This window comes from Condylura cristata, unplaced genomic scaffold, assembly GCF_000260355.1.
Source record: "Condylura cristata isolate star-nosed mole 26May11 unplaced genomic scaffold, ConCri1.0 scaffold00011, whole genome shotgun sequence".
NCBI lineage: Eukaryota > Metazoa > Chordata > Mammalia > Eulipotyphla > Talpidae > Condylura > Condylura cristata.
In genome coordinates, this window is record NW_004567112.1 from 14,182,213 (window position 1) to 14,195,437 (window position 13,225).

Consider the following 13,225-nt stretch of genomic DNA (forward strand, 5'->3'; position numbering starts at 1 on the left):
CTCTAATGCTCCTAAGGCAGCCTAGCTAGCCTTAACTTGTCCTGGAACTCACGCCTGCAAGGGCCTGGAAACCACTATCCTTTGCCTCTCCTCCCAACAGGGAGGGTAAGGAAAACAGTGCTTTGCTCTTTTGGTGTCTCTCATCCTGACTCACCTTTGTAAAATGCTCTTTAAAGTCTTCGGATGTTGGACTCTGTGGACATATCGCCTTTCAATGCCAAGATCTAAAGTCTCATTAATATAGTCAAATATGCAAAGTATTTAAAAGTACACTTTACCACATGTCAGAGGGAGGGTCTCTTCCCCAACCACACACTCATCAAATACAGTATAAATTTAAGTTTAAGGGATAAAACTATAAAATTATGATGTAAATATATGTTGGGAGAAACTCAAAGCTTGAGAAACCACAAAGAAGAAGCAAAAACAGTAAAAACAAAAGCCATGAAAGATTAGGTGACATTATAATTAGGATATTTTCATGATTGAATGAATCAAAAGAGTCAAAGATGTTTTTAAAGCTATAGCAGACAATATTGGCATCACAGAAAATACACAAAATTTTCATCTTACTATATAAAGATATATAAATGTCTCAATAATACAAAAGTAAAATGGATAGATTTGAACAGAAAAATGCACAAGAACTTAAATGCAATTTTCAAATAAGCATATAAACAATGTTCAACCTTATTAGTATATGGAAAGTCCTGAATTGAAACAGTATATTACTATTTTCTTTTTCACCAGGAAAATGGAGTAGATTGATTTCATTCAGTGATGAAAAAAGTGCCCTTGTGGGCAACTAGTGTGAGTATCAATGTTTGCGGCCACCATCTTGAATAAGGAAATGACTTTGCCTTTTGCCCTCGCTTCTGCATGCCCGTAATTAGTCATCCATCATGATGAAACAAATCTATCAGTGTCTAAGTCTATGAATATGAGGATGTCAGTATTGCATCATGATAGCAAATACTTAGGAAAAGCAAGTCCATCACATGGACACATTTAAAGAGGCTAAAGGCAGCCACTATATGAGACAGTGTGAAGCTAGTAAAATCAGGTTATGTCTACATTGGGCTAGGAGGAGGGCCATAATAGTTTTAAAAAGGGTGAAGTACAATGAAGAATAGATATTGCATAATACTATTTTATCAAAACACAGAAGAAAAAAACGAGGGGAAAATCACACATGCATTTATATATTCATCAAAATCAGTATTGAAGGATACGCAGTAACCAATATTATATCAATATATTTGGAATGAATGTGAAAAGAGAAGACACTGCATACTTTTACAGATACAACATAATTTTTCTTAAAAACAAACACTTTGACCCCAGTTCTGTATGAATAAATAAAAAAAAACACTTTGAATAAGAATAATGTCAAAAACAAACAAAAAAATACCCTATGTAAGGTGATTTAATATTATACACACACTCACACACATGCTATATTCATATATATATAAACCTGGGTATGATCTGAATATCTAAAACTTGCACAAAGTGTTCCACTCATACAGAACCAGCTTCCTATAAGACCAAGCTATTGTGACACCTTCTACTGGGCATTGAGATCACTTACTGATTCAGAACCTGCAGATCATTGTATACTTAACTATTCATTAACATCTAATTATTTTTAGAATTTAATTGACAGTTTTGGCAATAGAGCTGTCCAAGTTTAATTTAGAAAAAAGTCACAGCTGGGAGTTTTGCTTTCACTGGGTCTGTTTCAAGGAATTGCTTTCTAAATTAAAAGAACATACTATACTCAGTCTTATATGTCTCAATCTAATAAATTTTGTAGTCACAGAGAAAGTGTAGTGAAATCTTTGTCACATGTTATCAAAACTTTTAATATTTAATAATCCTTCCCCTTGTGGTTTCTTTATTCTAAATGAAGATTTCCCTACTGTACTGTAATAATATATTTTTGAATTTAATTTATCTTTGATATCTATATACAATCTAATTGTATAGCATAATTGGTATAACAAGTTTATGGGGACAAGGAAAAAAAAAACTATACATGCCCTCTATTCTAAAATAAAAATAATTGAAAAGAAAATACACATAAGAAAAAGTGCTCTATTAAAAAAAAGATAGCCTCTAAAGGTGAAATCAGAGAGAGTCAGTCTATTAGCAATGACTGGCTGATATTTGAAGGTCTATTAGCTCATCCATATACATTTTTCTAGGAATTCATGAATGTTTTCGTACTTAACAGTATACTGTCTGAATCTACCCTTCTTCATTGTCTGGAAAGAATTACCCAAATTCAATTGTACTATTTTTTCCCACTCAATCATTGTTCAAATGTTACCTCTTTCCCAGTGATTAGAATTGGATTATATATATTTTATTTAATAATAATTGTTTATTTTTATAATGGTGTACATGTTTTAGTCTCATTCTACATGATAAACTTCCAATGGCAATTGCTAAAGCATTGCACAAATTAGCCCCTCATACCATTTTTATAAGAAAAATGTTGACTATAATTTTGTACTGTATTTAAGTATTGCTTTAAGTTATTTTTTAATCTGGATTTTGGAGGGACCTACAGATACAGTTCCAAGTTTCTTAAGGGAAATTAGTTAATATGAGTCAGAAAGTTAGGGAAGGCAATACAGTCTGCTGACTCTCTGTCTATTTTATAATACTTTGGAGACCAGAGAATAGTGGAACAAAGAGATTTATAAAACATTAGCCCTGCAGCTTTCCTGTGTTTGATTTTCCAGATGGCACATTGCACAGTGTGTGTATTCGTACAATACAGAGAAGATGAATCAAAAGAGCAAAACATGTAACTGTCTTTTTAATCATAATTTTAATTCTCTTCTTTCTCCACCTCCAGAGATTAGGATAAAATATTTCCCCACTTTGGCAGTATTTTTCTTTGGAATGCCTGTGTGGACCAATCATATACCACTGCAGGTTAAATGTCTCTAGAATGGTTAGCATATTTGAAAGACTCATCTAACAATTTGTGATATGTATTCATAACCTTGATGATTTTAGGCAAACACAGGTAGAGAATCCAATTGGAAACATTTACTTACCTTAGACAAATAGAGCATGAAAGACTTATAACACCATTGATCCCATAATATAGAACTTGCTCATCCCTGCTTTGAACCAATCCCACACACATCAATCCCACACACTTCTCCTGCAACAATTCCCTGAAGTCCACATGCAGTTGTTTTTAAATTTCATCACAAAACTAGTTTTCTCTAAGATACCTGATCGTTGTTTTTCAAGATTTTCATTAAGTGCATGTTTAATCATTGCCACACATTTATTCCATTTTATGTAAGTTCTAACTTGTTAGTGTGTTATTTTGTAATTATTCTTAGATTGGATTAGGTCTTTTTTTCTTTGAATTTTTTTTTTTAATATCAGAAGCTTTATCTTACCTGAGTTCCACTTATTGAGGGTTTAAGGAATGATGATAAAGATGATGTCATTATTATATTACCTGGCAGCATTAAGATAAAAATGTAATTTAGCTGAGGGGGTGATTGAATTTTAGTCACTTTAATGTTCTACGTTTTGATACAAAGAAACTACAGAACAAGTATGCAACAGTCTCATGTTGTACCCTAGAAACATGTTTTTAAAAAGACTTCCTTGTTCTATTTGACTGGAAACTAAAAATTTGAAAAGTAACTCTACATTTTCTAAGAATGACACATCTTTAAGAATGGATGGAATTGAGAAATAGGAGTTGAAAGTACGTGGTACTGGTAATGTACACACATCCATTCATGAAAGCCTGTATTTATGAACATGTCATTGTTTTAAAGTCAATCTTTATTTATTGAGTATTAATATAAGCCAGAACTGAAACTAGTCAGCTTATGTATAGTATAGCATATCTCATTTAACTTTGCCCCACCCTCAGATAAAGGCATTTCTGTCCACATACCATAAATGCAGAAAGTAAACCTTAATAAAGCAGTGTAACTAGGAATAATTAAAGAAGGGGAATTTGAATTTATACACTAAAAAGTTGAAGAAAAACACAAGTGGAATGCATAAAAGAAGTGGTTGGACCAGGAAAGTGATAATTAGATCTAGATTATAAACCATTGACATTTCGTTGGTTTTTCAATCAAAGCATCAGATCATAATTATGAGATGTGGAAGGGTATAAAACTTAGAAAAGAGTTTGCCCAGGGGATTTTGGTAACCTCTGTCCTACCTAGCTTTTCACAAATATTGACTGGCAGCACCATAAGAGAAAATTCCCAAACATATACTTTCAAGAAAGAGAATTTGGCGTCTGTTCTTCAGTGTCAGATTGTGCTTATTTGCATTTCTAATTATCATCTTGTAAATTGGAGTGGGTTGTTATTGAAGTAGGTAAATTTCCAATCACCGAAAGTTTTAAAAATACAGGTTTCACAACCTCTCCACTGAGATGGGGGTCTCTTCTATTTTTTTCCACTGGATGTAGGAAATTCCTTAATACCAAGATTTCCTAGCTACAAAGAATAGCTAAGCCAACTCAAACCAGCTTAATTTGTAAGCAAACCCGTTATTTTATATTAATGGAAATAAGAAGATAGGACTTGCCTCAGGAACAGATTCTTATTACTGTTGTTATTAGGAACACAGTTTTATTCTTCACTCTGACTTCATTCATATTGGCTCAGGCAGATGGGTCTTGAGTTCATGAATCTTAGTTTATATTTAGACAAGAAAAACCTGAACTTCCATAAAGTGGGCAGAGTTTGGTTTCCTACCTAAACTTATTCATCCTGATTATGTAGGTGTGGGTTATAAGCCAGTTTAAAAAAATAAAGAAGAAGAAGGAGAAGAAGAAGAAACAGCCTTGAAAATTTCCTGATTAGACAAAACCAATTTAGTCATATAAACAAGTCTTAATTTAGCTTACTTTGCCATGTTGACCTGACCTAGATTATTTCTCATTTATGCCTCTGCAAATCATAAATAAAACTTAAATTGTTTTCCAAGGTTGATATTGAAAATTCTGCTATAACCCATGACTGTCAAGAAAAAGCAGTCACTGCCTTTGCACTAAGTCAGCGACTCTGATACAATCTACCTCTAAGCCTCATTTGATTTGTGTATTCCCAGTTTGCAACTTCTCTTTCTGAGGTATACAAAGACAACTTTTACTACTACCTTGATGACTCACTGGATATTCGGCTGTCATTTGTGAATTTTTGACAAGCCCATCTCTGACCATCATCTGTGAGGAACTAACTTTGCTTATGAGGACCGTGCATTCACTTAGCTTGTTGTCCTCCCTGAGCAAGGGTTTTCAGTCTTTACCTTTAATTAGAAATATCTGGACTGCAGTACAGCTCACAGAGCCCTCTCCCAGAGTCAGTGACTCAGAAAATCTGGGCCCACCAACTTGTATTTTTAGCATCTCCCAGGTTAAGGTAATAATGCTGGTCAAAGGATGCTAATTGAGAACCTCTGACCAGACCTAAGGCTGCATCTTAGAACAATTAAATAATAAACTTCGATAACTAGACCCAGGCATATGCATTTTGAAATGGGCACATGGGTCTTAGGAAATCTCGTTAAAATGCAGATTCTGATCTGGTAGGTCATGGGCAGGGTCCATGGAGATTCTGTATTTTTGATAAACTCTTAGGTGATTCTGAAGCTCCTGCTACATGAAGCTCGCTTTGACAACAAACACCTGGAGTTGATAGTTTCACTTAATTTGGAGAAAATAAGACGTTGCTAAGCCCAGATATATTGTGAACAGTCCTAAGCATCCAGGAACCAAGTTAAAACCTAACCATCGCGAGAGAAGAGCTGGAGCTTCTGGAAAGGTGGTCTGTGCTGTTTGGTGGGTGATGGCGTTGTGAGTGAGCATTCTTGTAACTTTTAGCTTTTAGGAATTGTCTTGTGCTCCTTTGTGATAGTCCACACAAAAGCTAACTCAGCTTCACAGCCTCATTATAGTTGAGAAATCAACTGTAGTGGAGATATTTGTTATGTGTTTCTCATTCAGAAAGAGACTATGAAGTCATAAAAACCTCCTATCCCTAGGCTGAAGGCACGGTGTGTTTTAAGAGGCAGCCACCAGCATTTTAATGGTCCCACAGAGCCACAGACATCTACACAGATACTACCAGAGAAAAGGTAAGGAAAAAAAATTTTCACTTACAGAAGGGAAATTGAGCACATTACTCCCTCCCTAATTCATCTGCAGTATGTACCTTTGCTTGTGTGTCTTGCTTAATAACTGCTCATCTATCCTGAGTGAATACAGTAGCTTGTAGGGCAGATTTGCAAGATACTCTATAGGTCAAGTTTATTTTCTTACATCAGTGTTCTTACTTCAGATGTAGTTCTCTATTGCTCCACCACCCAGGAACCACCACTGTAATCCCTTGTGCTCTTCCTTCCCACCTTTGAGCCCCCTTTCCTGTCTCTCCCTTACTATTTACCTCAAATCTATGGTCAGCTTTCAGATTTTCTTGTTTCTCTTTGATTTTCCTGCATCCCACCTACAAATGAAACCATGTGATATTTTGTGTAGGGCAAGTTTTAATCCTCAAGTGATATGGAAAGGGGAAATGGTACAAATAATCCAGTGATTGTTGATAATTTAATTGTGAGCCTACATGTGAAAAAATCTATTTTCATAATGTTTGTGGTAGAAAATATGAATGTGCCAAGAAATTGCAAATGAAAGTCTTAGGTCTCTGCTCTAACCCACTCATAAAAACTGACTTGAGCTTATGATATTATAGAAGAAAAATGTCTTCAACTATTTACTAAATAATGCTCTGTTTATCAATATGTGATTATGTCAATGAGATTTGTGTGAGACTACTTTGGGTGAGTTAAACCATCAAGAATGGAGGGAAGTGGAGAGCTTTCTTTAGAAAGCTTTTCATTTTTTTTTTTTAATGGATGGTCATTTTGTTTCTGAAGCATCTTTGGTAAGATGGAACTGGGTTTGTTAAGATCCTATCTTAAAACTCAGGTAGATTTTCTCCAGCTATCCACTCCTCCAGCTATCTTTTCAATCCATAATTTATAGTTAGCATTTCACAGTAAGTCTCATAAAAATACTAATTTTATCACCCCACATTAAAGTGACTAGTATGATGTGGATGACTAAGAGCACAGCTAATTATCTAGCTCTTAAAACTTGCAAGGTCAGTGTATCTACTGCTGAGAAGACCAGTTCTGGGTGAAAAGCTGACAAGAATTTGAGTGGTTTTGTGAAAAGACCAGTGACCTTCTTTGTTGTAGAAAGTAAAACAGACTCTAATAATTCCATTAGAGGGCAGACTCTCAGTGTACCTATGCTCTTATGGGAGAAACCAGCAGCAGATGGAATTAATGATAGTAGGAGCCATAACAATTACTACATGATTGCTATAGCGTGTCAAGTATTTTACATATAATTCATGTTCAAACAAGCACATGTGATCTTATTTTCCTCACTTTATTGACAAGAAAGTAGTCTTTGAAATTTTAAGTAATATTGGAATGAGTGACCAAGATTGTGGAACAGAAGTCAGATTTTTAAATGTGGGTGTAGGAGGTGGGTTAGTAGCCTGAAAAGCTATCAGTACTACAACCACCACCCAGAGTACTCAAATATGATGGTCTAATATGACTTCCTCCTTTTGTGCTCCCAAGATAGTAATATTTCTGCAAGATGCAATTAATTAGGCGGTTGGGGTAAGGGAGGGCAGTTCTAGATGGGTTGGAATGGGATAGGATTTGTGAGAAATCTGGGTTACATGGTTCTAAGCAAATTTGAAATGTGTACTATTTTTCCTTCTAAGAATGTATCTATGCCAGTGACATAGTTGTATTGGGATTGTAAACATAATAAAATGACATAATCTGTGGTCTTGCATATGAATTGAGGATGAGTCTACCTAGCAAAACAGAATATCAACACAAGAGGAAACTTTATTATGTGTGTGTTTGAAATGATCATTTTGTGTCATTGGAACATACTTCTGTGTAGCATGACTGGGAACTCATCTACTTTGGAGGCAGATCAAATACCATGCCAAAGAATCTTTTAAATCTTTAGGAATTGAATGTCTCTATGCCTGGCATTTTTTCCTATTAATAAGATTTTTTTTTTTGTAACTAAGATTCTTTCTCTTACTTTGTGTGCTTTACAGAATTTATTTGAACTATAAATGCCTGAAAAAATAGAATCATAGGACTTAGGTTCAACAAGTTATTTATTAAAGTCCAACGAGTCCTGGAGAGGTCCTATATTTTCCGAAAAAGGAAACAGGTCCACTAGGAGCTGTATATTCTCAAAACAGATTGATGACAGAGTCATAGCTTCAGGCTTCAATTTACGTTGACACAGTCCTTTGAGAATGCCCTCATGTCATTTTATATCTCCATCCTGGAAGCTATAATGCATTCTGTAACTTAGAGCTTAAGAGTTAATTAGACATTTAACAAGAAAGCATCAAATGAACATACAAAAGAAAACAGATTTTGAGTGGGTATGGAAGGAAAAAGTGGCCTGTGTTTCTGCTCTAGATAGTGTTTTGGGAACGAGGCTAGACACTTGGAGTGAGTTAATATTTACAATGATGTATAATTACAGGAATTTGAACTGATGCTCTTGGGTAAAAATGGTCCCCATCTTTTCAGAAAGCAGTTTCTCCTCAGCTATTGGAAAGGAAGAAACAAGACCATTGAGAGATGTGACTGAATTATTAAATGCCTAGTCTGCTTATAAGGATTAATTGTAAGATCTGAATCAATATTTTATTTTAGCTAGTGAAAAATGTATGAGACAGCCCCCTTTTTATAAGTACCCGGAATAATTAAAAATTATCTATTCCTTCAATTGGCATTTTCTGTGGCTTATACCTATAATTGTCAGTTGGTTTTGATCAAGGTAGAACCATTCCCTCAGATCTTTGTGCTCAGTATGCTTGAACCCCTAACTGCACATACACACAATGACATAATTACTCAGTGGAGAATGTTTATGGAGGACTCAGATGTCAGTGAAAACAGGTTCTCTGGGGTACACAGTAATGACAGATATATACCCTGACCCAACAGAGTTATGATTAAATACCTACATGTAATCCAATTGTCCTATGGTCACATCACCTGTGTGGGGTACATGTGTGTACATGGATGTGCAGGGAATGTAGCTATTGAATCACAATACAAAACAAAACGCCTAAGTAGCTCTGTCTCATATTTAATATTTTCAGACATATATTTTCTTTGCAGTATCTCCAAGCCCCTACAATTTTTGGAACCTCCTGAGAGGTGTCTCCTTTTGGATGGGGTATAAACAATTGGATGAGAAATGAGTTTGAATTCTGTCCCACCTAAGAGGTTTGTAACTTTGGGCAGATTCCTTAGCCTCATTTTCATTATATGAAAAGTGGAAATATGTGAAAATGGAAATCAAAAAGCACCTACACATTCCCCCTGCATTTATTTCAAGGATGAATAAATATAAGCATTTGCTGCCAAAGCTGGTTGAAAATAAGCCCTCAATGGCTATTTGTTATAATTTCACATACAATTATACATATATATGTTTCCCTGACTTATATCTATATTTCCCTACTTTAGCATCTTTGAATTTTAGTGCCAATTCAAATCCACATTCTATCTTAAATGCAATAAAAGAATAATGTACAATGCATATTTATATGGCATGCATATGTGCAAATACATTTAACATTTGAAATATTATTCCCATGGGTGTGTGAACACCCTAGCATTCCTATTTTCTTCCTTCTTCCCCAATATAGTGTGATGATCTGACATTCAGGTTCTGGTTCATATAATTATATAAACATTACAACTGGAAGTCAATCAAGCAATTTGTCCTGTTAATGCTGTTGGTGATACCTGCTTTGAGTAGCTCTAAGTGAAAGCTTGGGAAACTAATGCATTTAGGGAGAATATTAATTTACATTTCTGTAAGAATGATTAGTGTTTATTATGCTAAAATCCCTTTAATGTCTATGAATATGGGATAATCTTTAGGATATACCTTTTATTCCTTGTAAAGTATTAATCACAATTTATGGCAAAGTTGCCAGGTACTTACACTTTACAGATTTCAGTTGATCAAATCTTTCAGGTTTGGCTTGCAAACTACCCTTCCTAAGATGCATGCTTACATCCCAGCTCAGACTGGCAGGAGAAGCTGAGAGATCGGCAATGCATAGTCCACACGTATTGCCCCTTCCCTCAGACAGGCTGATTCTTATTTTAGTGTGAATTGTTTACTAGGTGTCTGTTCCCTTTCTCCATTACCTACACTTTTGCTTTTGCTTGGAATGAAAACCAAGCTAAACTAAAGTTTAATAGTAAAAGTAAAGATCCATCCCCTGGAAATAGTCAAATGGATTTGACTGATGGATGCTTTGACTGTTGCAAGGTGGAGTTCAGTCTACACACCTCGTTGCAGGGTAGCATCCAGGTGAAAGGAAAAAGCATCTGTGAGTCATTGATTGTGGAAACATCATTTTCCTTGACAAGGGATTTCCTGTGTTTATTAGTCTAGATCTTTCAATTTTCTAAAAAATCTTGATATTGAAGAATTATTGATGCTGTCCATGCACAGAAGATGAATGCTCTTGGGGTTTAATCATTTCCTGACTTCTAAAGCATATACTACAGAGACACAGATTCTAGGTGTCCATTGTTAAATTTGTTTTAATTTTTGGTCCTTAGTGGAAGTTCAAGTTTGGCTTACAAGCATCAGATTCTGGTGGTAAGGAATGTTCTTTGTATGGTGTTCAGGAGAAGCGATGGTATTCCAGAAAAATAACACACTGAAAAAAGTGCTATTTCCCTCTGAAGTATAGGATATTGGAATACAGGGTCATGTAGAAGCACAAGGAGGGATATTACAAATTAATAACAGTGTCCTGACAACTAATATTTACTTTGATCTGTTTGCCAAGCACTAAGTGGTCACTGTACATTCTATAATTGAACTTTACAAATCTTTGTGTAAGGGTAGCATGATAAAGTAGATAAAATAAGTAGAAACTGATATGAAGGGATTAGTCCAAGGTCACCCAGGTAGTCAGGTGAGATGCTGTCAGGTGAGATGCTGTCAGGTGAGATGCTGTCAGGTGAGATGCTGCCCCAACTGCTCCACCCACCTCCTTCACCGGCCTGGGGCGGCCAAGCTGGTTCCCAATGCAGGGCGCTTTATATTGGCCTTCTTCCTCCTGCAAAGGTTTGCCCAGATCTTCACACATCTCTTTTTTGAACATGTAAGATAATTGTGTTCATGTGTTTACCTTTAAACTTGCTCCTACTCTCCCAGCTAGACCATGGACTTGATAAGAGCAAGGACTATTTTCTCTAGTGTTCCTGTGCCTAGCCCCAAAGCTACGAGTAACACTGCCCTGGATGGAGGGATGGCACCGAGAGGGCCCCTGAAGATTACCCATCCCCATACCCTTTCCCAACCCTGGCCACTTTCCAGGACACTGCCCAGAATACATAGCCAATGTGTGGCTCTTCTGGTGTAACAGATTCAGAGCAGGGGCTGGCTAGTGTGGCTCTGGGCCCCCCATGCCACTGCTGCTGCCCAGGCTGAGTGCTGATGCCCTCCCTGCCAGACTGGTACTATCTTCTAGGAAATTAGAGTAATGGAGTTGCCTGGAGCAGAGGCCTGTGTGTCCTACCTCAGGTTCCTGTGTTTGCTTTTGTTTCTGACTTCAGGCAGTTTGAGGGAGAGAAATCACAATCATGAGGACTTGGTCAGGGCCCTGTAGAGTCCACACTAAACGCTGTTTCCCAGAGATGAGTGAGGAGGAGAGATGCACGAGGCTGCCTTCTGTCTTTCAGGCAAGAACTGTGGGTTGAGACAGACCTTCTAATGAGCCCTGGGGATCGGGTGTGATAAACACACGGAAAGGAAAGGCAGAGATACAGCCTGTTTCAACAGGGATCAACGCAGCTCAGGGGATATCTACATCCCTGTGGAAACAGAGCATCAGACAGAAAACAAAGCGCTGTTTCTTGTTTTTGCACAAGACAAACCCCGGGGGTGGGGGTGGGATTTTCCTCTGGGAGGGATAGCTTGAGCTCTGTATGTTCTTAACAGCCTCCTCTTTACTTCATGCTCAGTCCACTGGCCTGGCATCTCCAGGGAGGCTCTCGGGTCCTTCCTCTCTTCCCAGGAGCTTCCCTGATTGCAGAGACCTGTCACGGGCACACACAGGCTGGCACGAGTTAGCCACAGCCTGGTTTCTAACTCTAATGAGTCATCAGCAGCCTCCAGAACATCATTTTATCCAGCTTCCTGCACCTCCTCTTTTCACCCTGTAGATGGTCTTCTATTATGGATTATTGTACACTTCCCAATCCAGCAGCAGAGAGAAAGGAGGAAAACTGTGATGTTCAGGACTTAGGGGTAGCTACCAGGTTGCCCCTTCTCTGGTCCCTTGGGAAGGCAGGCGGGGGCGTGAAGGCATGTGTGTGTGTGTGTGTGTGTGTGTGTGTGTGTGTGTGTGTGTAGGGGGTGGTCTTCTGTTTACCTGTAGGAGCTGGGAGCCTCACGGGAGTGCACATTTTGCTGCCTCTCCTGTGTGACCTACTTCTGCAGGTCTACTCACAGCTGCCTCTCCCATCCAGGTCTGGGGCTCAGTCCCTTGTACTGGGAGGGCCCATCTTGTGTTCTTAAAGCAGAAGGATTTGCATATTGCTTTGCAGCTAGCTTCCAGGAGCACCAAGCTTCCCCCTGCAGGCTCTGACCACTGTTGGCTCCTGCAGCAAGTTTTCCAGGGACCCTGCTGGCATCTGCTCTATAGGCACTGCGGCTGCCTTTGGCTCCAGCGCATGTGGGTGGTGGAGTTGTGACTGCTTAGAGCCTCTGCCTGACAATGTGCAAAAATATTATGAATATTATTCCTGCTTCTAATCTAAAGGGGGACATCTTTATAGTGCACTCAGTCTCCTCTGCAGACTAGACTCTCTTATGAGGCCTCTGGGACAGGATGAGAGGCCTAACTAGAGGCCACACTGCACAGCTGGGCAGACCGGGCATCAAGCTGAGCTGCACTGAACCAGAACTTCTGGGGTGTGTTTTCCACTTCTAACATCTTGGTTGTTCCTGTGAACTTCAGTGGCCTCATTTGTGACTTGCAGGGTAACAATATTGAGGAACCAATGTGACTAATATGTTTGTAGAAAATATGCAATACAAAATGATGTTACTAGTAGCTCACAGAAT